Raw genomic sequence first — 23328 nt, 5'->3', positions numbered from 1 at the left:
GGCCTTTGAAGCAGCTGATTGACACTGCATGCTGAAATTTAGTTTATGATTTACAAGTACACCCAGATCCTTCTCAACAATTGACTCCCCCAGTGTAGCTCCCCCTAGGACATATGATGCTTGCAGGTTTTTCGTACCCAGATGCATAACTTTACATTTATCTACATTAAACTTCATTTGCCAAGTGGACGCCCAAACGCTTAGTTTGTTTAAATCTGCCTGCAATTCACAAACATCTTCCATAGTCTGAACTATATTGCATAGCTTGGTGTCATCTGCAAAAATAGAAATAGTGCTATTAATCCCATCCTCTATATCATTAATAAATAAGTTGAATAATAGTGGTCCCAGCACTGAACCCTGGGGTACACCACTTATAACTGGGGACCCTTCAGAGTAGGAATCATTGACCACAACTCTCTGGATACGGTCCTTGAGCCAATTCTCAATCCAATTACAAACTATACTTTCTAAACCTATAGTCCTTAATTTACCCATTAGATGTCTATGAGGGACAGTGTCAAATGCCTTTGCAAAGTCCAAAAACACTATATCCACAGCGGCCCCTCTGTCTAGGCTTCTGCTTACCTCTTCATAAAAACAAATCAGGTTGGTTTGACAGCTTCTGTCCTTTGTAAAACCATGCTGGCTGTCACTTATAATACTATTTATTGTCACATAATTCTGTATATAGTCCCTCAATAGCCCCTCAAACATTTTCCCCACAATTGATGTTAAGCTTACTGGTCTATAATCACCCGGCGAAGACCTAGAGCCCTTTTTGAAAATAGGCACCACATTTGCCCTGCGCCAGTCCCTTGGCACTATACCACTCATGAGAGACTCTCTAAATATTATTAAGAGGGGGACAGAAATAACTGAACTAAGCTCTTTAAGAACTCTAGGGTGTAACCCATCTGGTCCCGGGGCCTTGTGTACATTTATTTTATTTCATTTAGCTTGGACCATATCTACATTCATCCAATTCAGTATATCAACTGATATATTAACAGCACCGGCAGCGGCTACATCAGCTGCTCCTTCTTCTGTTGTATATACAGAGCGGAAGAACCCATTTAGTAACTCTGCCTTCACTTGATCCCCTGTGACCAACTCCCCATTACCACTATCTAAGGGTCCTACATGTTCAGACCTGGGCTTTTTTGCATTTATATGCTTGAAGAATTTTTTAGGATTTGTTTTACTGTCCTTGGCCACCTGCCTTTCATTTTGTATTTTTGCTGATTTTATTATCTTTTTACAGATTTTATTAAGCTCTTTATATTTTACAAAGGCTGCAGATGTACCCTCAGATTTGTATTTTTTAAATGCCCTTTTTTTGTCATGTATTGCCCTTTTTACAGAAGGTGTAAGCCATGTGGGGTTTAATTTTAGTCGTTTATACTTGTTACCTGTAGGAATACATTTTGCACTATAATAACTCAAAGTAGATTTGAAAATCTCCCATTTATCATTTGTCCCATTATTTGACATTAGTTCTTCCCAGTCTATATCCTGAATTGCAGCCCTCATCCTGGGGAAATTGGCTTTCTTAAAATTAAATGTTTTTGCCCTCCCAGCCTGCGTTTGTTTTTTACAGTATAGGTAAAATATAACTATATTATGATCACTGTTACCAAGGTTTTCACAAACATTGACATTCCCAACAAGCTCTGCATTATTAGAAATGACCAGATCCAACAGAGCTTCACCTCTAGTCGGGTCTTCCACAAACTGGCACATAAAATTTTCCTGCAACAGGTTGAGGAAATGTCTCCCCTTTGCAGTTGAAGCCGAACCATGACACCAATTAATATCCCGATAATTAAAATCTCCCATTATCACAACAGTACCCGCCTGTGCAGCCCGCTCCATTTGTTTATATATTTGACCTTCTATCTCTTCAGTTATATTGGGGGGTCTATAGATTACACCAAAGTAATTTTTTCAGTGTTTACTTCCCTTTGTAATTCCACCCACAAGGTTTCAACCTCCTCACAGTCTTCACCCTCTAATGTCTCATTTACACTCACCTTCATATCGCTTCTCACATACAGACATACACCACCGCCTTTCCTATTTGCCCTGTCTTTCCGAAACAGTGTAAAACCCTGTAGATTTACAGCCCAGTCATGTGAAGAGTCCAGCCATGTTTCAGCAACACCAACTATATCTATATCTTCTTCCAGTATTAAGGCCTCCAGCTCCCCCATTTTGCTTGCTAGACTTCTGGCATTTGTGAACATACACTTTAAAGAGGCTCTGTCACCAGATTTTGCAACCCCTATCTGCTATTGCAGCAGATAGGCGCTGCAATGTAGATTACAGTAACGTTTTTATTTTTTAAAAACGAGCATTTTTGGCCAAGTTATGACCATTTTTGTAGTTATGCAAATGAGGCTTGCAAAAGTCCAAGTGGGTGTGTTTAAGGGTATGTTCACACGGCCTATTTACGGACGTAAATCGGGCGTTTTTGCCCCGAATTACGTCTGAAAATAGCGCCTCAATAGCGCTGACAAACATCTGCCCATTGAAAGCAATGGGCAGACGTTTGTCTGTTCACACGAGGCGTATATTTACGCGCCGCTGTCAAATGACGGCGCGTAAATAGACGCCCGCGTCAAAGAAGTGACCTGTCACTTCTTTGGCCGTAATTGGAGCCGTTATTCATTGACTCCAATGAATAGCACCGCTAATTACGGCCGTAATGGACACGGCATTCAAGCGCCTGCACATGCCGGTACGGCTGAAATTACGGGGATGTTTTCAGGCTGAAACATCCCCGTAATTTCAGCCGTAACGGATGCCCTCATGTGAACATACCCTAAAAGTAAAAGTCCAAGTGGGCGTGTATTATGGGCGTACATCGGGGCGTTTTTAATACTTTTGCTAGCTGGGCGTTCTGATGAGAAGTGTCATCCACTTCTCTTCAGAACGCCCAGCTTCTGGCAGTGCAGACACAGCGTGTTCTCGAGAGATCACGCTGTGACGTCACTTCCCCAGGTCCTGCATCGTGTCAGACGAGCGAGGACACATCGGCACCAGAGGCTACAGATGATTCTGCAGCAGCATCAGCAGGTAAGTAGCTACATCGACTTACCTGCTAACGCTGATGCTGCTGCAGAATCAACTGAAGCCTCTGGTGCCGATGTGTCCTCGCTCGTCTGACACGATGCAGGACCTGTGAGTGACGTCACAGATCTGCACTGCCAGAAGCTGGGCGTTCTGAAGAGAAGTGGATGATACTTCTCATCAGAGCGCCCAGCTAGTAAAAGTATTAAAAACGCCCCGATGTACGCACATAATACACGCCCACTTGGACTTTTACTTTTAAACACACCCACTTGGACTTTTGCAAGCCTCATTTGCATAACTACAAAAATGGTCATAACTTGGCCAAAAATGCTCGTTTTTAAAAAATAAAAACGTTACTGTAATCTACATTGCAGCGCCTATCTGCTGCAATAGCAGATAGGGGTTGCAAAATCTGGTGACAGAGCCTCTTTAACTTGCCTTTAAATGTTTCACTTTCAGTATCAGAAATGTGATTATTTGACATTTGGGCCTTTTTATTTTCACTGCTGTTTTGTAACGAAAGGATCTCCTTATCTTGTTGCCTAGTCCTCTCCCCACCGTCTGTTTCTCCCCCCACCAATATAGTCTGACCCCTCTCTAACCTAACTACCCCTTTATTTCCTACATTGGCCTCCCTCCTCAGCCCTAGTTTAAATACTCCGCCACCCCAGCTAGAATTCTCTCCCCCAGCACAGCGGACCCCCTTCCATTTAGGTGCAAATCATCTGCAGAATACAGTTTGTACCCCAATGATGCATGAATGTATGTTTGCATGTATGGTTGCATGTATGTATGTATGTATGTATGTATGTATGTTGTCATGTATGTATGTATGTATATATGTGCATGCATGTTTGCATGTATGTATATATGTGCATGTTTGTATGTATATTTGCATGAATATATATGTATGTATGTATGTTTGCATGTGTGTATGTTTGCATGTATGTAGGTTTGCATGTATGTATGTATGTATGTTTGCATTTATGTATGTTTGTATGTATGTTGTCATAGATGTATGTATGTATGTATGTATGTATGTATGTATGGATGTATGTTGTCATAGATGCATGTATGTATATATGTGCATGTATGTTTGCATGTATGTTGGCATGTATGTATATATGTGCATGTGTGTATGTATATTTGCATGTATATATTTGCATGTATGTATGTTTGCATGTATGTATGTTTGCATGAATGTATGTTTGTATGTATGTTTGCATGTATGTATGTTTGCATACATACATGCATACATGTATGTATGTATGTATGCATGTATGTTGTCATGTATGTATGTATGTATGTATGTTGTTATGTATGTATTTATGTATGTATGTATATATGTGCATGTATGTTGGCATGTGTGTATGTATATTTGCATGTATATATTTGCATGTAAGTATGTATGTTTGCATGTGTGTATGTTTGCATGTATGTATGTTTGCATGTTTGTATGTATGTTTGCATGTATGTATGCATGTATGTATGTTTGCATGTATGTATGTTTGCATGTATGTATGTTTGCATGTATGTATGTATGTTGTCATGTATGTATGTATATATGTGAATGTATGTATGTTTGCATTTTTTTTTTGCATGTATGTTTGCATGTATGTTTATATATATATGTGCATGTATGTAATTATGTTTGCATGTATTTATGTTTGCATGTATATTTGTGCATGCTTGTATATATGCATGTATGTATGTTTGTTTGTATGTATGTATGTTTTCATGTGTGTGTGTGTATGCATGTATGTATGTATGATAGTTTGCATGTATGTATGTATATATGTGTGTATGTTTGCATGTATGTATATTTGCATGTATATATGTGCATGCTTGTATGTATGTTTGTATATATGCATGTATGTATGTATGTTTGCATGTATGTTTGTTTGTATATATGTCTGTATGGCCATGTATGATACTGTCTGCTGGCGCCCTGTATCTAAGTCAACTTCGCGGCAGGCTTCTATACATGGTATAACCGTCAGTATCACACATTAAACTGAATCTAAGCCTGACAGGTTTGGTGTTTGGACTACGTCGTTTTCAAAGACTACTTAGATGACGTTTTTTTTTTCTACAATAAAATGGTTAATGAGGGTTGTGTTGGGGGTGCTTTATTTCAATAAAATATTTTATCTATATCTTTGTCTTTTTCTTTTCAAATTTTATTACTACCACTTTAGTAATGGCCGCTGTCTGAGTGACAACATCCATTACTAAGGCGAGGCTTAGTGTTAGCCGGTGCAGAGGCTAACACTAACCACCATTATTACCCCGGTACCCACCACCACCAGGGGTGCCGGGAAGAGCCAGGTACGATCCAGTACCCGACCATCTGTTGTGATGGTAGGGCTCTGGGGTGGCCGCAGGCTGGTATTATGAGGCTGGGAAGGGCCAAAAACAGTGGACCTTCCCACCCTTGTAATGCTAGGCTGCTGCTTCTGTGTTGTATCTGGCTGGTTATAAAAGTGGGAGGGACCCCACGTCATTTTTTTTAATTTTTTATTTTTTTTTAAAGACGTGGGGTTCCACCCAATTTATCATAACCAGCCACATACAACAGTGTTATTAGCCTGGGAATGGACAAACCCAGTGGCCCTTCCCACCCATGTAATGCTAGACTGCTGCGGCCTTGTATATGGCTGGTTATTAAAAATGTGGGGGACCCGTCTATTGTTAAATTTGTTAAATTAAAAAAAAAAACGACGTGGGGGTCCCCCCCATTTTTATAACCAGCCCGATACAACACAGCAGCAGCAGCCTAGCATTACAAGGGTGGGAAGGACCACTGTTTTTGGCCCTTCCCAGCCTCATAATACCAGCCTACGGCCGCCCCAGTACCCGACCATCACAACAGATGGTCGGGTACTGGATCGTACCAAGATCTTCCCGGCACCCCTGGTGGTGGTGGGTACCGGGGTAATAATAGGTGGTTAGTGCTAGCCTCTGCACCGGCTAACACTAAGTACCGCCTTAATAATGGACGCTGTCAATCAGCCAACTGCCATTATCTAGGCACTAATAAAGTTTAAAAAAAACACAAAGACAATTCTTTTTTATTGAAATAAGAAATCCCCAACAAAACCCTCGTTAACCATTTTATTAAAATTTGAAAAAACGTAGATCTACGCAGTAGTCCAACGAATCGAAGATGTAGTCCAATCGGTACATCAAAATCTGCAACAACATAAAAAAAACAGTTATCAATGTGAACAATACCAATACTTCTACTCACCTACACACATATATACACGCACACACAAACAAACAACCATACACAAACACACACATATATACACAAACACAACAAGATACACAACACACACACACACACACACACATAAACAGACAAACACACACACATATACACAAACTCACACATATACAAACAAAAACACACATATCCAAACACACACATATACACGAACACACTCATATACACAAACACACACACACATATACACAAACACATATACACAGTTATACACAAACACAACAAGATATACACAAACACACACATATACACGAACTAACACATATACACAAACACATATACAAACAAAAACACACATACCCAAACACACACATATACACAAATACACACATATACACAAACACATATACACAAACACACCCATATATACACAAACACACACACATAAACACACACCCATATACACACATATACACAAACACACACATATACAAAAACACACACACACAAACATCTACACATAAACATATACACAAATACACCCATAAATACACACACATATACACAAACATATACACAAACACATATACACAAACACACATAAATACACACACACATATACACAAACACACATATAAAAACAAAAACAGACAAAGACACATACCCAATCACACATATATACACAAACACACACATACACAAACACACACACTGTTTCTTTTAAATGCTGCTGGGGAACCCGCTCGATCCACTATATAAGGCTGCGCTACAGTGCAGCATTTAAAAGAAACAGGATCCTGACCTGTCCATAGAGTTTAAGGCAGCACAGAGTATTTCAGGAGATGAGCGTGCAGATTCAGTGCTGCTGTGAACTCTGCTCTTACCATTACGTATCTCTCAGTCTGTTACCTCTCCTCCACTCCTGTCCTCAAGAACACCTTCACATGATTGGCAAGTCACCACGTAATGGTAAGAGCAGAGTTCACAGCAGCACATAGTATTTCAGGAGATGAGCGTGCGGATCTTGTGCGGGGTGGTGACTTGCCAATAATGTGAAGGTGTTATTGAGGACAGGAGTGGAGGAGAGGTAACAGACTGAGCTACGTAATGGTAAGAGCAGAGTTCACAGCAGCACAGAGTATTTCATTAGAGGAGCGTGCAGATTCTATGCTGCTGTGAATTCTGCTCTTACCATTACGTAGCTCTCAGTCTGTTACCTCTCCTCCACTCCTGTCCTCAATAACACCTTCACATGATTGGCAAGTCACCACGTAATGGTAAGACCAGAGTTCACAGCAGCACAGAGTATTTCAGGAGATGAGCATGCGGATCTTGTGCGGGGTGGTGACTTGCCAATCATGTGAAGGTGTTATTGAGGACAGGAGTGGAGGAGAGGTAACAGACTGAGCTACGTAAGGGTAAGAGCAGAGTTCACAGCAGCACAGAATCTGCACGCTCCTCTCCTGAAATATTCTGTGCTGCTGTGAACTCTGCTCTTACCATTACGTAGCTCTCAGTCTGTTACCTCTCCTCCACTCCTGTCCTCAAGAACACCTTTAAATGATTGGCAAGTCACCACCCCGCACAAGATCCGCACGCTCATCTCCTGAAATATTCTGTGCTGCTGTGGACTCTGCTCTTACCGTTACGTGGTGACTTGCCAATCATGAAGGTGTTATTGAGGACAGTAGTGGAGGAGAGGTAACAGACTGAGAGCTACGTAATGGTAAGAGCAGAGTTCACAGCAGCACTGAATCTGCACGCTCATCTCCTGAAATACTCTGTGCTGCCTTAAACTCTGTGGACAGGTCAGGATCCTGTTTCTTTTAAATGCTGCACTGTAGCGCAGCCTTATATAGTGGATCGAGCGGGTTGCCTAGCAGCATTTAAAAGAAACAGGATCCTGACCTGTCCACAAAGTTTAAGGCAGCACAGAGTATTTCAGGAGATGAGCACGGCCGGCCACGGGCAGCCATTCGTTTTTGCGAGCCGTGCTCCCATTATGCACACGACCGTAAAAACACCCATTATTGCGGGTCGTAATTACGACCCGCAATAACGGGCTCATAGACTTCTGTTACCCACGGGTACCTTCCCGTTTTCTCACGGGAAGGTGCCCGTTCCATTAAAAAAAATAGAACATGTTCTATTTTACGGGCCGTGCTGCTATAATTATAATGACAGCACGGTTCGCAAAAGCGGCCGGCTGCCCGTGGCCGGCCGTGCCCGGCCGTGCTCGTAATTACGAGTCGTAATTACGAGCACGGCCTGTAAAATGAAAAAATAGAACATGTTCTATGTTTTTAACGGCACGGGCACCTTCCCGTGAGAAAACGGGAAGGTACCCGTGGCTAACAGAAGTCTATGGGCCCGCTATTTCGGGTCGTAATTACGACCCGTAATAACAGGTGTTTTTACGGTCGTGTGCATGAGGCCCCGTAATGACGGGTGGCTACATGTGTGCACCCGTCATTACGACAGTGTTGCTAGGCGACGTCAGTAAATAGTCACTGTCCAGGGTGCTGAAAGAGTTAACTGATCGGCAGTATATGTTTCAGCACCCTGGACAGTGACTACCGATCACAATATAGAGTAACCTGTAAAAAAAAAGACGTTCAAACTTACCGGGAACTCCCTGCTTCCTCCAGTCCGGTCTCCTGGCCGTTGCCTTGGTGACGCGTCCCTCTCGACATCCGGCACGACATTCCTTGATGACGATGCAGCCCATGTGAGCGCTGCAGCCAATCACAGGATGCCGCGTCAGAAAAGAAGGTCGGACTGGAGGAAGAAGAGGGACTCGTCCCCAAGACAACGACCAGGTACGTATGAAATGCTTTTTATTTTATTTTTAATCAGCAGCCTCTTTTCTCTATCAGTGATTGATAGAGACAAGTGGCTGCCGATTTGTATAATATTTTTGACCGGGTTCGGTCAAAACGGGTTCGGCCGAACCCGGTGAAGTTCGGATTCGCTGCGAACCAAACTTTTCCAGAAGTTCGGACCGAAACCGGGTTCGGTTGTCCCGGTTCGCTCATCTCTAGTCAAAATGCTCACTATATGCCAAGATGAATTCCTTGTTAGGTGTAGGTTCCAAAATGGGGACTTTTTTGGGGTGTTTCCGTTGTTTTGGCATCGCACCTCTTCAAACCTGACATGGTACATAAAATATAATCTAATAATAAGAAGGCCCCAAGATCCTCTAGGCACTATATTGCTTCTCAGGCCTGTGCTTCAGTAAATTAGCACACTAAAAACTGCAGAATCTGGGCAATAAATATTAAGTTGTGTTTATCTCGTAAAACCTTCCGTGTTACAGAGAAAAAAGGATTAAAAATGTATTTCTGCAAAAAAACCTGAAATTTGTACATTTCACCCCTACGTTGCTCTAATTCTTGTGAAAGGTCTGTAGAGTTAAGAAAATCTCTAAATGCTGTTTTGAATACTTTGAGGGGTACTGTTTTTAAAATGGAGTGCTTTATGGGGGGTTGTATTGTATGGGCCCCTCAAAGCCACTTCAGAACTGAACTGGTCCCTGTAAAAACAGCCTTTTGAAATTTGTGTGAGAATGTCTGCTAAAGTTCTAAGCCTTGTAACGTCCTAGAAAAATAAAAGGATGTTCAAAAAACTATGCCAATCTAAAATAGAGATATGGGAAATGTTAATTAGTAACTATTTTGTGTGGTATATCCATATGTATTACAAACAGATACATAGAAATTTGTAAAAATTCGCAATTTTCGCAAAATTTTAGTGTTTTTCACAAATAAATACTGAATGTATCTACCAAGTTTTACCAGTAACAAAGTCCAATGTGTCACGAGAGAAGAATCTTACAATCGCTTGGATAGGTAAAAGCATACAAACATTTGCTAAAATAGACATGTTTGGAGGATTGACATGTCCTCATTAAATCCAGTGACTCACAGGTGACGTCTTCGCTGATTGTAGACGTTCTCTTTCCTTTTCTTCCCTTTCCAGCCAAGATTGTTATGACGACTTGCCATAATAAATGCAGAGTCTGCTGCCCAGACTATTTTGGCCGATTGCTTCTGCAGCAATTCCCAGCATTTTAAGTAACAAGAATTAATTCATACCCCAGACCAGACCCCTATATAAATTCAGAATTTAAACAGGACTCCTATATAAATTAAGATTCCAAACCTTACAGCTTTTATAATTCAATTACTAACAAGACCCCTTAATTTTAATGGGACAGGGGTGCAATACCGTGCACAGCCACTAAAAATGTAACAGCACGTGCTAATACGAATGAGAAGGTAAACCATGAAAACAATGAAGAGGCTGCAGCTCTCATACAAGGGTACAAACAGAACCGATAAAAACACAGGGACATATACAGAAACACCGAAAAAGGCCATACTTGCAAATGGACACAGCCAGGCCAGAAATGCTGATGAAAGGGCGAGCAGGTGCTTTAAATAATAATAGCCACTCCCACTAGTCTTGAGGGGAGTGGTGTGCGGTGCATAGTAAGACCCTTGCAGACCCTTCAAATAGCTGATCGGCGAGGGTGACAAGAGTCGAACCCACCCCGCTCTAATATTGACAGCCTATCCTAAGTACAGGCCATCAGTTTTAAAAACCCAGATAACCCCTTTGAATAATAAAATTCCTGCTTTCTGCAGCTGTCTCTGTGTACTGTTTGCTGTATATAAATTTATATAACTTCCACTTAGTGCAATGCAACATGCAGTAAATCCATATACAGAAAGCTGCCCTAGTTGTACCTGCAGGCACCCAGAATTTTATTATTTCAATAAAGCTGTGTAAAGGGAAGCAGGGAATGAACTCTCTATCAGAAAAACGGAGCTTGGCTTAGAAAGATAATTGGTGCATTTCTGGGATCACATATAACACCACTAACTTGAGAAATATAGAAACATTTATGCCCGATAAACATTATTATGACAAATTATTCACTTAATTAATGACTAATAAAAGAAACACATTGAACCTTCTACATGCTGTGGATTTCTCAGGTATTAATGGGTTTCATACATACTGTAGTTATATGAGGTTCACTGGCAACCATTGGATGATGAGGACATGAGACATTTGTAAATCACTTAAGCATTTCTTGATGTCGCTCCCTGTCTTTACAGTTTACCTAATGGGCCAGCAATGGTTTTAGGAGTGACCCGGATTAAGGGACCAGGCAGGAATTCTTTGGTCCTCTTGACTTCAAATGCTGCAGAGAATGTGGTATCCATAAAAATATCATGCAGCCATTTTTCATGAATACATCTGGGTGTTGGTCTTCTACCCCCTCTTGGGAGGCCTATGATCTATATACTATTCCAACTTAGTTGGTTCCCGAAGTTATCCGCCTTCTGGTGCCACAGATCTACTTTTTAGAACAGGAGAGCAACTGGCAGAGATTATGTGCAGTTATCTCTGAGCTATTTATGCTGAATACGTTCACATCAGGTCTGACCGTCTCCTCTCAGGATGAATAGATCAATTCTTACCACCTCTTTATTCCCTCGAGAGCTGAGCACAGGAGATGCAGCATGTAGGATGTTCTTACTGGTGCAGAGCCCCAGCACCTTATGAGGGTCTTCAGGTTTTTAGTCATATTTATTACAAAGATTATGTATTTTAATATAATATTAATTGTTTCCTCAATGTCACACAGACAGAAATTATTATCTATCAGATGTTCAGCAGCTGCAGATCCGTCCAGATTGTAATAACTAGACACACACTAAACCAACTGTGAGAGATGAACATTACAAGTTCCATGCACCAAGACTGAACCATATCTCCGACTTTTACAATTTATTATGGGTTTTAATTCTATCCCTGATCTCCTTTCTTGGCAGTACTGGGTAAGAGTCTGTCCACGGAAACATTATGAATATAGAAACTACATTCAAAATATAAATAACAATCAAACATTAAAAATATTGTTAAAGCCATACTGAAATATGCAAATTATGTGTGTGGTCATAAAAGCAGCTCACGCCGGGTATATCTATTGTGATGTCACTACTATTAATGATGGTAAATCTATAATTGAAATATGCAAATTATGGGTGAGGTCATAAAAGCATCTATTGTGATGTCATAGAGCTTGGGTATATGCAATGATGCTGGTCACAGAGCTGTCACTCAGTTGGATGTGACCGGTAAGTTCTCTATCATTTCTCTATCTGTACCTGACTCTGATCGATCCATTATATTAGGAACATTGAATCCATGTCTTCAAGATATGGTTTATTAGAGGTTGTAATATCTTTTTTTGTTTCATTATACAATTGAATTGCTTAAATATCATAGAAAGAACACAGGCTGTAAGAAATGGCAGCCTACATTCAGCCGATAATAGATTTGCAGGGTAACAGCACATCATTTTGGTTCCCTGCAGCCCTGAGAACTTTTTTTGTCTCTCGATTGTAAAGGAGAAATTACAGGATGGTGATATTAGGGCACTGTTATGTAGTAAGTCCTTATATTAGTGTAAATTCCCTAAAAATAATTCCATAAATTAACACATTAACACAATGTAATAACATTCAGAATTTTGATCAAGTAATATAAAAAAAACATGTAAAAGCCATTGAAAATGCCATATTAAGATCTGTAAGTTATAACGAGTGTAGTTAGGTAATCCACCTACACTATATGGCCAATAGTATTTGGACACCTCTCCTAATTATTGAGCCAAGAATCAGCTGGATGGGTGTAAAACACGTCGCCGTTGAATTTTGGAGCAGGGGAAACATGTTCTGTTGAGTAATAAATCACGGTTCACTATCTGGCCATCTAATGGACGAATTTGCGTTTTGTGCCTGCCCGGAGAATGCTACCTACTGGACTGTATAGTGCCTATTATAAAATGGAGTGAAGTTTGTATAATGGTCTGGATTGTTTGTAAGGGGTTGGATTAAATCCCCATTTTTCCAGTAGGGGTTAATAAGACTATTTAAACAATTGTATGCTTCCAACTTTGTGGTAATAGTTTGGGTAAGACCCTTTCCTGTCCTAGTATGACTGTGCCCCTGTGCACAAAGAGGCTCCCTAAAGACATGGTTTGACAAGTTCGATGTGGAGGAACTTGCGTATCTGCACAGAACCCGGACCTCAATCCCAACAAAACCTTTGGAGTGAATTGGAAAGGCAATTGCGAGCCAGACCTTTTTGCCCAACATCAGTGTCTCAACCATTGGTGTCCATATACTTTTGGCCATATACTGTAGTGTACCGAGTGTATATCTATTGTGATGTCACCGAGCTTAGGTATAAAGTATAGTGCTGGCCAGAGGGCTGTCATTTATCAGGTGGATGTGATCGGTACGGTAAGTACTTTATCATTGCTACGTCTCTAGAACAGTCTCATCTATCAGTCTCTTTATGAATATTGGATTCTTACATGTAATTCTAGTGTTTGTCGTGTTATTTGTGTTTTTTATTTGGCATACTTATACACTAGGAAATTGCTTAAATAGCAATATTGTGGCCTGTCACATCTGCTCCATAGACAGAATGCAGATTGCAGACAGAAATTGGTGTCTGTATTCTGCTGGTAGATTCATAAAGCAACCACAAAGCAAAGAATGTGAATCTCTGGGAACTTATTATCACACCCTCCAGTTTATAACACCAGTAATTCTCATAATAAATGTTTATAAGGGAATTCATATTTATGAATTTTAGGTTTTCTGTCTGTAGACTATACTATTTATATATCAGGTCAATCCTGAATATTAGCTGGTATGGCTATGCAACCAACCTACATCAGGTGCCGCTATTGTGATGTCTTGAGATGAGTCTAGATAGCCGTGTTTCTTACTGCGTCTATGGTAGTATTGGTTTTATTACAAGATTTAAACTATTTGATGTTTGAATCATGTACATAAATAAATGATTATAAGGAGTATTGCTTTTTTTTTATTTTTTATTTTTTTTAGTAATAAAATATTAGTAAGTCCAGGAATAAACAGCCTAATAGCATTCGTCAGACTAAATTGTAGAAGGATAGTGCTAATCCCCTGGAAACGCGTCCTTATTAACAATTGAAATGAATAATTATGTATATAATAATAATAATAATAATAATAATAATAATAATAACAATAAAAAAGATAACAATAAAAAGTATTTATTACTAACTCCAATTACTTAGGTTCTAAATTCTGGTTATCAATTAATATTAAAAAAAATTCAACCCTTTAAAATGCCATATGGTCAATTTAACAACCAATACATTGTTTCAGCTTCCAAACCTAATACAATGTTATCAACAGGGGCTCCCAGGTCCAAGACCCCAAGTCATGTGATCCTCTGACACTTATGATTGACAATATTCTGTTATAGGAATACCCTATTTAATAACTAATTTTTCCAGCTAGTTTCATCACAAGTAACGACTCCCTTATAGTTTTCTGGTCTTTCTAGGTCTTGCTGTTGGATTGACACTGTGTTACTTACTGTGTTGCTTATACGGTTAGCGATTTGTCCTATTTTCGGAGAACTAGAGGCGATTAGTCAAATTCTATCTTGACTGTCTCCTGGTTTTCTACCAAGGACATTGGTGCAGTTTTGCACCCGGGCATTAAACAACCATGCCCTTTTGGAAAAAATCTAAGAAATATCACGTCTCCCAAATTCCTGATGAAGGAAATCTGATGGGAGACATACCAACTATGGAGGAGCCTAACATCTCGCTCCAGAAGTTTTCTGTCATCAAAGATATGGCAGATGAAAAATCCAGCGATCTTAGTCACAGCAAATATTGTGACATTACATCAAAGAACACCAAGAAGAGCGCATTCAGCCTGCTGACCCGCCTGCGCTCCAAAAATATCCGTAAAAGGTATGTAACTAATAATTCTCATACATTGCTCAGATATCCAGAGCTGTGGTATAACAGTCACTAGATCTTTAATTCTCCCCATATCTTCACAGAAACTTTGGCAGCAGCGCTGTGATCGGCGCTAGAGAACTGGATCGCTATTTCCCAGATAGACGGTTGAGACTATATGTTGCCACCTGGAATATGGAGGGAAAGGTGAGAAGTAATGTACAATATTTATTGTGACCCATCAGTGTGCCCGAGCTCAAGTTGGATGAAATGGGCCAGTAACCATGTCTCTTTAGTTTGTAGTTGAATATCACATAGACAGGTTATATTCTACCCTATGTCAGTTGAGTTGGCGCTCTTTGTATACAATATTAATGTTTGTATATTTTGAACAGGATTACCCGCAAAATGTGGAGGATCTGCTGTTACCATCAGATGATACGAAAGACATTTATGTTATTGGCGTTCAGGAAGGATGTCCAAACAGGTAAGTCTTCTCAGGTTGTCTTACACCAGCCTATGACTGCAGATGGACAGCAGGGCGGCTGATACAAATTCTCTCTCAATGCTCTACTTATTGTATTATCACTCCTTAATTTTCAAAATGTATCCCCAGAGGTTATTATTATATGGAGTGTTGATACAGATGAGTTGAGTATCTTAATCTTGTGTCATTTATTAATATGTAAATCTGAAATTGTGTCTTCTTGTAGACGGGAATGGGAGATAAAATTACAGGAGACCCTTGGACCACACTATGTATTATACCACTCCTCCGGGCTCGGAGTCCTGTATCTCACCATCTTTGTTCGACGGGAACTAATCTGGTTCTGCTCAGGTAAGATTCACATTCCTACGTCTACATAAGAAGTGTTGAATGTAGTCATTAGCTGGAACATCTTATTTAGTTATTAGACTTAGATGCCTAAGAGCTTGGCTCTCAGATTCTTGACTTCTGAGTATTGGAGATCTAAAAGTTCACACCACAGTTACAAAGTATGAAATTATGTTCTAGTAATATTTCCATAGTTTAATTGGAAATAATTGCTATTCCATTGTTGCATGTAGTACTCTTAACCACTGACCCGTCTTTTTGTGTTTAATTTCTTATACAGAGGTAGAGCACACCCATGTAACAACCAGGCTATTCCACCATGTGAAAACTAAAGGAGCCTTGGGTGTTGCCTTCACCGTCTTTGGAACATCTTTCCTTTTTATTAATTCACATCTGAGATGTAAGTATTTACAATATTAATATATGACCATGTACAGTTTTACTTTGTATAAAATTGCTGCTATTTGATAATTAACTGAAATATATGGGATGATATCAAGAGATCTGTACTTATGTTTTGGTAAAAATAAAAGGTTTGTTCCAGTTTGATCAAACTTTTTCTAATCTATCAATCTCATTCTATGTTGTGAGTGGCCAGTAATACAGATACACGCAGGTAGAATTAGTGCAGGAGGGGGTGGCGGCGGCTGGTTTCAGTTGCGCCGCCTCCCCCTCTGAGAGGCAGCAGGGCGGACGGTGCGGCCGTATAATCCCTCACACCCACCCCTCCTCTCCATTAGCGGCGGTGGCGCGCTGCAATGTGTTTTTTTGAAAATAATATGCGATTGGGGCCGCCCATATGATCATCCGCCACTGCTAATATGTATTTTTTTGTTGGCAGTTGGGGCAGTCAACAAGAGGATCCAGGACTATAAAACCATTACTGAGGGTCTCCGTCTGCCTCAAATTATTCCGGAAAGAATCAACTCCAATGCCTGTGAGTATTACTTATGTGGTTGAACCTATGGATCCTTTTATCTCTCTATTTGTCTCCGTTGAGTCTAATGCAGTCATGTGCTATAATTTTTTTATTTATTTTTATTCTACAGTGGACGTCACCAGCCGCTTTGATCGGGTGTTTTGGTTTGGAGACCTCAATTTTCAACTTAAAGAGGACAGAAAAAATGTGGAATCTCTTCTGCAGAAGATCGAAGGAAAAGATATGTCCAGTCTCCTCAAACACGACCATCTGAATGAAGCCAAGAACAATGGTATATTTACTAGTAGACAGATCTCTATCACTCCTCAACCTTCATTAAAGGGGTTCTCCACCTTCTGACAACTGATCACCTATCCACCGGATAGGTCATCAGTATATCATCGGTGCGGGTCCGACACCTGGACGCTGCACCGTTAAGCTGCTCCAGTGGCCTGCGGGCACCGGATGTTATGCCACACAATGCTATGTACGGAGCCGGTAGCAGTTGGCTCCTTACATAGCATAGCTGCCATGATGCATAACTGCAGGTCTGCCTCCTATTCACTTGAATAGGAGCAGAGTTGCAGTACTGCAGCTCGGCTGCAATTCCGTGGCCGGCGCCAACTGCATCCGGCATGTACGTCCGGTGCTCAAAGGCACCGGACCAGCTGATTAGTGCAGGGTCCGGGTGTCGGACCACCACAGATCATGTACTGATGACCTATCTGGTGAGTATGTCATTAGTTGTTAGAAGTTGGAAAACCCCTTTAATACCACAACCACTTCCACAGATTAATACAAATCACTGACATGATGGTTGATATGTTCCCCAAATTCTTATATAGTGCTAAAATTATCAATTGCTCCTTTTTTTTTTTAATACTGACTACTTTTTTTTCTTTCAACTTAAGGGTCCATATTTCTAGGGTTCAAGGAGCACACCATTGATTTCCTTCCTACATATAAGTTTGACATTGGCACAGACACCTATGATACATCAGCAAAGCAGAGAATTCCATCATATACGGTAAGATATCTTATTTCCAGGTCTACAGAGCTTGAGAGACAATAGAATCCATGGGCCAGAGCACCCATTATATAATGAATCCCCTCCCCCAATGTAATGAATTGTTATTTTTATAGCTGGAAGAGTAATTTCTTATGAACAAAGCTTTCAGTTAATTTTACTTTTATGTAGTGAGTTTGTCATCACAGTTTCCCAGTGTAATATGTCGTTGCCCAGTATGGGTCAAGGATACTTATTTAATGAAATCTGTGTGACCAAGTCAAACCTAAAATGCAATAAAGTCTCAATATTCTGCAATATAAATAAAGTAGGCCCAACATTTAGGTCTATGTTGTTTTGCAGTTTAATAATCTATTATAATATGATTTCACTAATGATATTTGTTATTTTCATGACCTCTACAGGACAGGGTGTTGTTTAAAAGCCAATGTGAGGGAGATGTGCGAGTCCTGAGATACGACTCTTGCCCTGTTTTGAAGACCTCAGACCACCGACCTGTTTTTGGCATCTTTGAAGTAAAGATCAGGCCCGGTTCAGATGAGTAAGTCATGTTTTCCTCCATGTTGTTGGTATGATACTTTCAGTAGCCGTCATTACTACATGGTCCTTATAGCCAGAGCTCACACTTTGGGGCAGGTGGCTGTACACCTTGGTGACAGTACTGGAGGATTATAGGATGTGAAACTAAGCAAAGTGTGGTTACCTGCTAACATTATTATATGTCTTACATAAATATATTTCTCATTCCAGCATCCCCTTGGCTGGTGGACGCTTTGATCGTAAAATCTATGTAACGGGCATTAGGAGGAAAGGACAAAAAAAGTAGCTGCATCTGTTCATGTCCTTACAGGTAAGAGCTTTGTAGTTGTCTATTATGTTTGCGGTGAAAATGTTCTTCCATCTCTTAGGTTTTCCTCTGTATCTGTAATTTATTTTATCAACTAATTTAACTAAAGTGTAAATAAGTATTTTCAATCTTAAAATTCCAACTCCTTGTATTTAGACACGTTTTCATTTCTGAATGAAGGTTGTGGGCTTTGGGGAACAACTTCCCCAACTGTAAGCATGTATGTAGTATAGTACAATGAGTTTCCTAAAGGAACCGGTCATCTGAATGGATGGAACAACTGGATTTTATGATGCATTAGCTTCTAAGCAAAAATGATGGATACAAGAAACATTGCTATTGATGGAAGACATTACTTGGCATCTTGCAGGACTCCTAAGGAACAGTTACAATCTCCGGGGCATAAAACATCGGAATATTAGAAAGTTCCGGTAACATGCTGAAGAGCACAGCTCTAGTATTCGGCACACAGACAAATATGATTCAAAACTTCTTTCGTTTTATTTGTATTGTATTCAAATGCCATGGGCGGAGTGCAACGTTTCGGTCCTAGAAGACCTTCGTCAGGCACTGGAACCCTGTTGGCGTGGATGTATCCTGCTGATGAGCACTGCTGTTCATATCGCGGCTTACCGCTAGTTTTTGGCGCGGTAAGCCGCGATATGAACAGCAGTGCTCATCAGCAGGATACATCCACGCCAACAGGGTTCCAGTGCCTGACGAAGGTCTTCTAGGACCGAAACGTTGCACTCCGCCCATGGCATTTGAATACAATACAAATAAAACAAAAGAAGTTTTGAATCATATTTGTCTGTGTGCCGAATACTTCTCTACATACGATTGGGTTGGGACCCTATTCGTGCACCTCCTATAGGTCTTGTGCACTCTGAACCAATACCGAGCACAGCTCTAGGTCAGACCCACTGCTTGCATCAACCATCTTCAAGGTTTGTAGTGTGACGCCAAGGATCAATTAAGAAATTTATTTACCTCAAATCACCTTAAAAAGTCTTCTAGATTTTGTGTCTGCTAAGAAACACACATTATAGAACATTAATAGCAAATATTTGTCTTGCAGCATAAACATCAATTCCGCAGTACATCTGGCGAGAATAGCGCTCCCTGTCACCGGAGGAGCCACCATCAATGCTGATAGAAAGGTAAGTTCCTCTGGATGTGTCCCCTCTCTATATTTATCAAGCAGCCTGAATGATCAATATTTAATAGGGTTGTGTGCTTCTCCCCCCAGAACAAGTCAGCAGATATCAACAGAACATCAACACCAATAACAACCAAGGGCAGAATCCGCCATCTTACAAGAATTCCAATGGCGAGACTTAACATTTCTACAACATCTGTCACTGAAGAGACATCAATGTGGTCACCAGGGCATCAATATCACCCAGAAGACCAGGTTCAGAACAGGACAATATGTCATCTCTTCTTGTGTCTGTCGAATCCAGATTTTCCACCCCTAACTGATACTACAGTATATACTGTGACATATTCCGTAGTTTTTGCTGGATCTTGTATTACCGTCATCTTTACCATTATATATTTTGATCCACAAAAACCTTAAATAAATCATTAACATCAATCCATAAGTGTGACTGGTAATTGTTATGTGCGCGGCTGCAACTTACACAATACAGAGTGTATGGAACGTGCCGCCATATGTACTGGATTATATACTTTAGGACAAAGAGTGCTAGGAGATGTAAAACATTGATATATTTGATAGTTGCTTAACCACTTAAGGACGCAGCCTAGTTCGGGACTTAGGGCTCAGAGCCCATTTTTCAAATCTGACATATTTAACTTTATGTGGTAATAATGTCGAAATGCTTAAACCTATCCAAGCGATTCTGAGAATGTTTTCTCGTGAGACATTGGGCTTTATGTTAGCTGTAAAATGTTGTTGATATGTTCAGTGTTTATTAATGAAAAATTGCAAAATTTAGAGAAAATGTAGAAAAAATAGAATTTTTCTAAAGTAAAAAATGCATCTGCTTGTAAAACAGATGGTTATACCAACCAAAATATTTACTAGTTCACATTTCCCATAATTCTACTTTAGATTGGCATGATTTTTTGAACATAAACAGCAATTTCTCATATTTTTAAGAAAATTTCAAAAGCCTATTTTTTAAGGTACCTGTTCAGTTCTGAAGTGGCTTTGAGGCACCTATGTATTAGAAACACCCACAAAACTTCCCGTTTTAAAAACTAGACCCCTCAAAGTATTCAAAACAGCATTTAGAAAGTTTTTTTTAACCCTTTAGGCATTTCACAGGAATTAAAGCAAAGTGGAGGTGAAATTTGCAAATTTCATTTTTCTTGCTGAATTTAATTTTATTCTATTTTTTTCTGTAACACAGGTTTTACCAGAGAAACACTACTAAATATGTATTTTACAGATTCTGCCGTTTTTAGAAATGTCCCACATGTGGCTCTAGTGTGCTCTTGGACTAAAACACAAGCCCCAGAAGCAAAGAAGCACCTAGTGCATTTTGGGGCCTCATTTTTATTAGAATATATTTTAGGCAGCATGCCAGGTTTGAAGAGGTGTTTAGGTGCCAAAAAAGTAGGAATCCCTCAAAAGTGACCCCATTTTGGAAACTGCACCCCTCAAGGAATTCATTTATGGTTGTTGTTACCATTTTGACCCCACAGTTTTTTCACAGAGCGTCTTTGAATTGGGCTGTGAAATTAAAAAGATGAAATGTTTTCCAATAAGATGTCATTTTTGATCAAAATTTCTTATTTTCGCATGGAAAATGCCCCATTTTGTTGCCCAATTTGTCCTGAGTGCGGTAATATCCCATTTGTGGTGATAAACTGCCGTTTGGGCCCATGGGAGGTCTCAGAAGGAAAGAAGCGCTATGTGTTCTTTGGAGTCCAGATTTTGCTGGATTGGTTTTCGGGTGCCATGTCGAATTTGCAGAGCCCCAGAGGTATCAAAGCAATGGAAACCCACCAGAAGTGACCCCATTTTGGAAACTAAACCCCTCAAGGAATTCATTTATGGGTGTTGTGACCATTTAGACCCCACAGTTTATTCTCAGAATTTATTTGAAATGGGCTGTGAATTAAAAAAAATGTGTGATAAACTGGGCCCATGGGAGGGCTAAGAAGGAAAGGACCACCATTTGGCCTACTGGGGATTTTCTGGTACTAAGTCATGTATGCAGAAGCCCCTGAGGTACCAGTACAGTTGAAACCCCCGAGAAGTGACCCCGTTTTAAAAACTACACCCCTTAAGGCATTCATCTAGAGGTGTAGTGAGCATTTTGACCCCACAGGTATTGTTTAAAAGATAATGCGCAGCAGATAGTGCAGAGTGAGATTTGCAATTTTCTATACATATATGCCATTTCAGTGTCCGATATATTGTGCCCAGCATGCGCCACCGGAGACATACATCCCATAAACAGTAATGTGGGTTCTCACGGGTACAGCAATACCCTACATGTGGATGTTAACAGCTGCCTGGGCAGACAGCAGGGCCCAGAGTGTAAAGATGAGGGGGATAAGCTGTGCGGAGTGCATCATGGTAAGTAAAACTGGGGTAGATTGAAAATCAAGGGATGTATGATACATTTTAAAACACTTTCATACAGAGCCCTGGTTTTTCGGGACACGTGTCATATTGATATATTGTGTCTTACCCTATCCCCCTCTTATAGCATACTTTGCACTTCTTTTGACTTTTTCCCTTCTTGCCAGTTTGGGGAACTCCTCCTGGAAAGTATTGCCCTGGTACGATGTGTGTTGCCTTGCTTCCAGAAGTACTTGGTGCCCCCCTTCATGGTCCCTAAAGATTAGGTTCTTGATAACCACCTCTTGAAATTCCAGGAAAGTTCCCATCTGGCCTTTACATCGATGTAGTAGGTACGCATTAAACAATGCAATCTGAATGATGTGCACGGCCAGCTTCTTATACCACACCGCATGGCGCTGTAGGGCTTCAGGACTTGATCTGACAAGTCCACCCCTCCCATGCACCTATTGTAGTCCAGGATGCAGTCTGGTTTGGGGTTCTCTGTACTGGTACCTCGTACAGGTACATGGGCACTGGTATGGCCATGTATTGTTGTCAATACAACGACATCTCTCTTGTCCTTGTACTTAACACACAATATGTTGCTGCTAGAATGTGCCCTGCTTTCACCCCTTCTTGTTTGCCCAAGCAGTGTCTTAGGGAGGTGTAATGTCAGGATAGGGAGACAGACAGGTGAGCCCTAATCTATCCGCCACTCAGACCCTGCCTACTTTCACAGCCCGTCCTAGGCGACGGTGTACAAATGGGCGACGGTCCATATGCTCAATATGTGCACGACAGACAAACAAGACAAGGGTACACAAAAGCAAAGGGAAGTGGGGCAGTTGTCCACGGCAAAACCGTGAGCAACAGAGTAGTGGATGAGCCGAGTCAAACCAGGAGTGTACGTGTTAACAAATGCAGAGCAGGAGAATAGTCAGTCAAGCCAGGGTCAATATGAAGCAGAGGTCAATGGTAACAGCAGAAACAGCAGAGCCAGGAAACAAGAGAATCACAGGCAAAGGACAAGC

At 40.6% G+C, this 23328-nt stretch overlaps 1 long non-coding RNA gene across 1 annotated transcript; it reads left to right on the top strand.

Annotated features, from left to right (window-relative positions):
- Positions 1-19840: 19840 nt before the first annotated feature.
- LOC142682169 (uncharacterized) lies at positions 19841-20353 on the top strand. Its single transcript, XR_012853947.1, has 2 exons — positions 19841-19916; positions 20006-20353. It is a non-coding gene; the product is annotated as an uncharacterized LOC142682169 (long non-coding RNA).
- Positions 20354-23328: the final 2975 nt, after the last annotated feature.

Source organism: Rhinoderma darwinii, assembly GCF_050947455.1.
Source record: "Rhinoderma darwinii isolate aRhiDar2 chromosome 2 unlocalized genomic scaffold, aRhiDar2.hap1 SUPER_2_unloc_9, whole genome shotgun sequence".
Lineage (NCBI taxonomy): Eukaryota > Metazoa > Chordata > Amphibia > Anura > Rhinodermatidae > Rhinoderma > Rhinoderma darwinii.
This window is presented reverse-complemented; position numbering and strand designations above follow the sequence as displayed.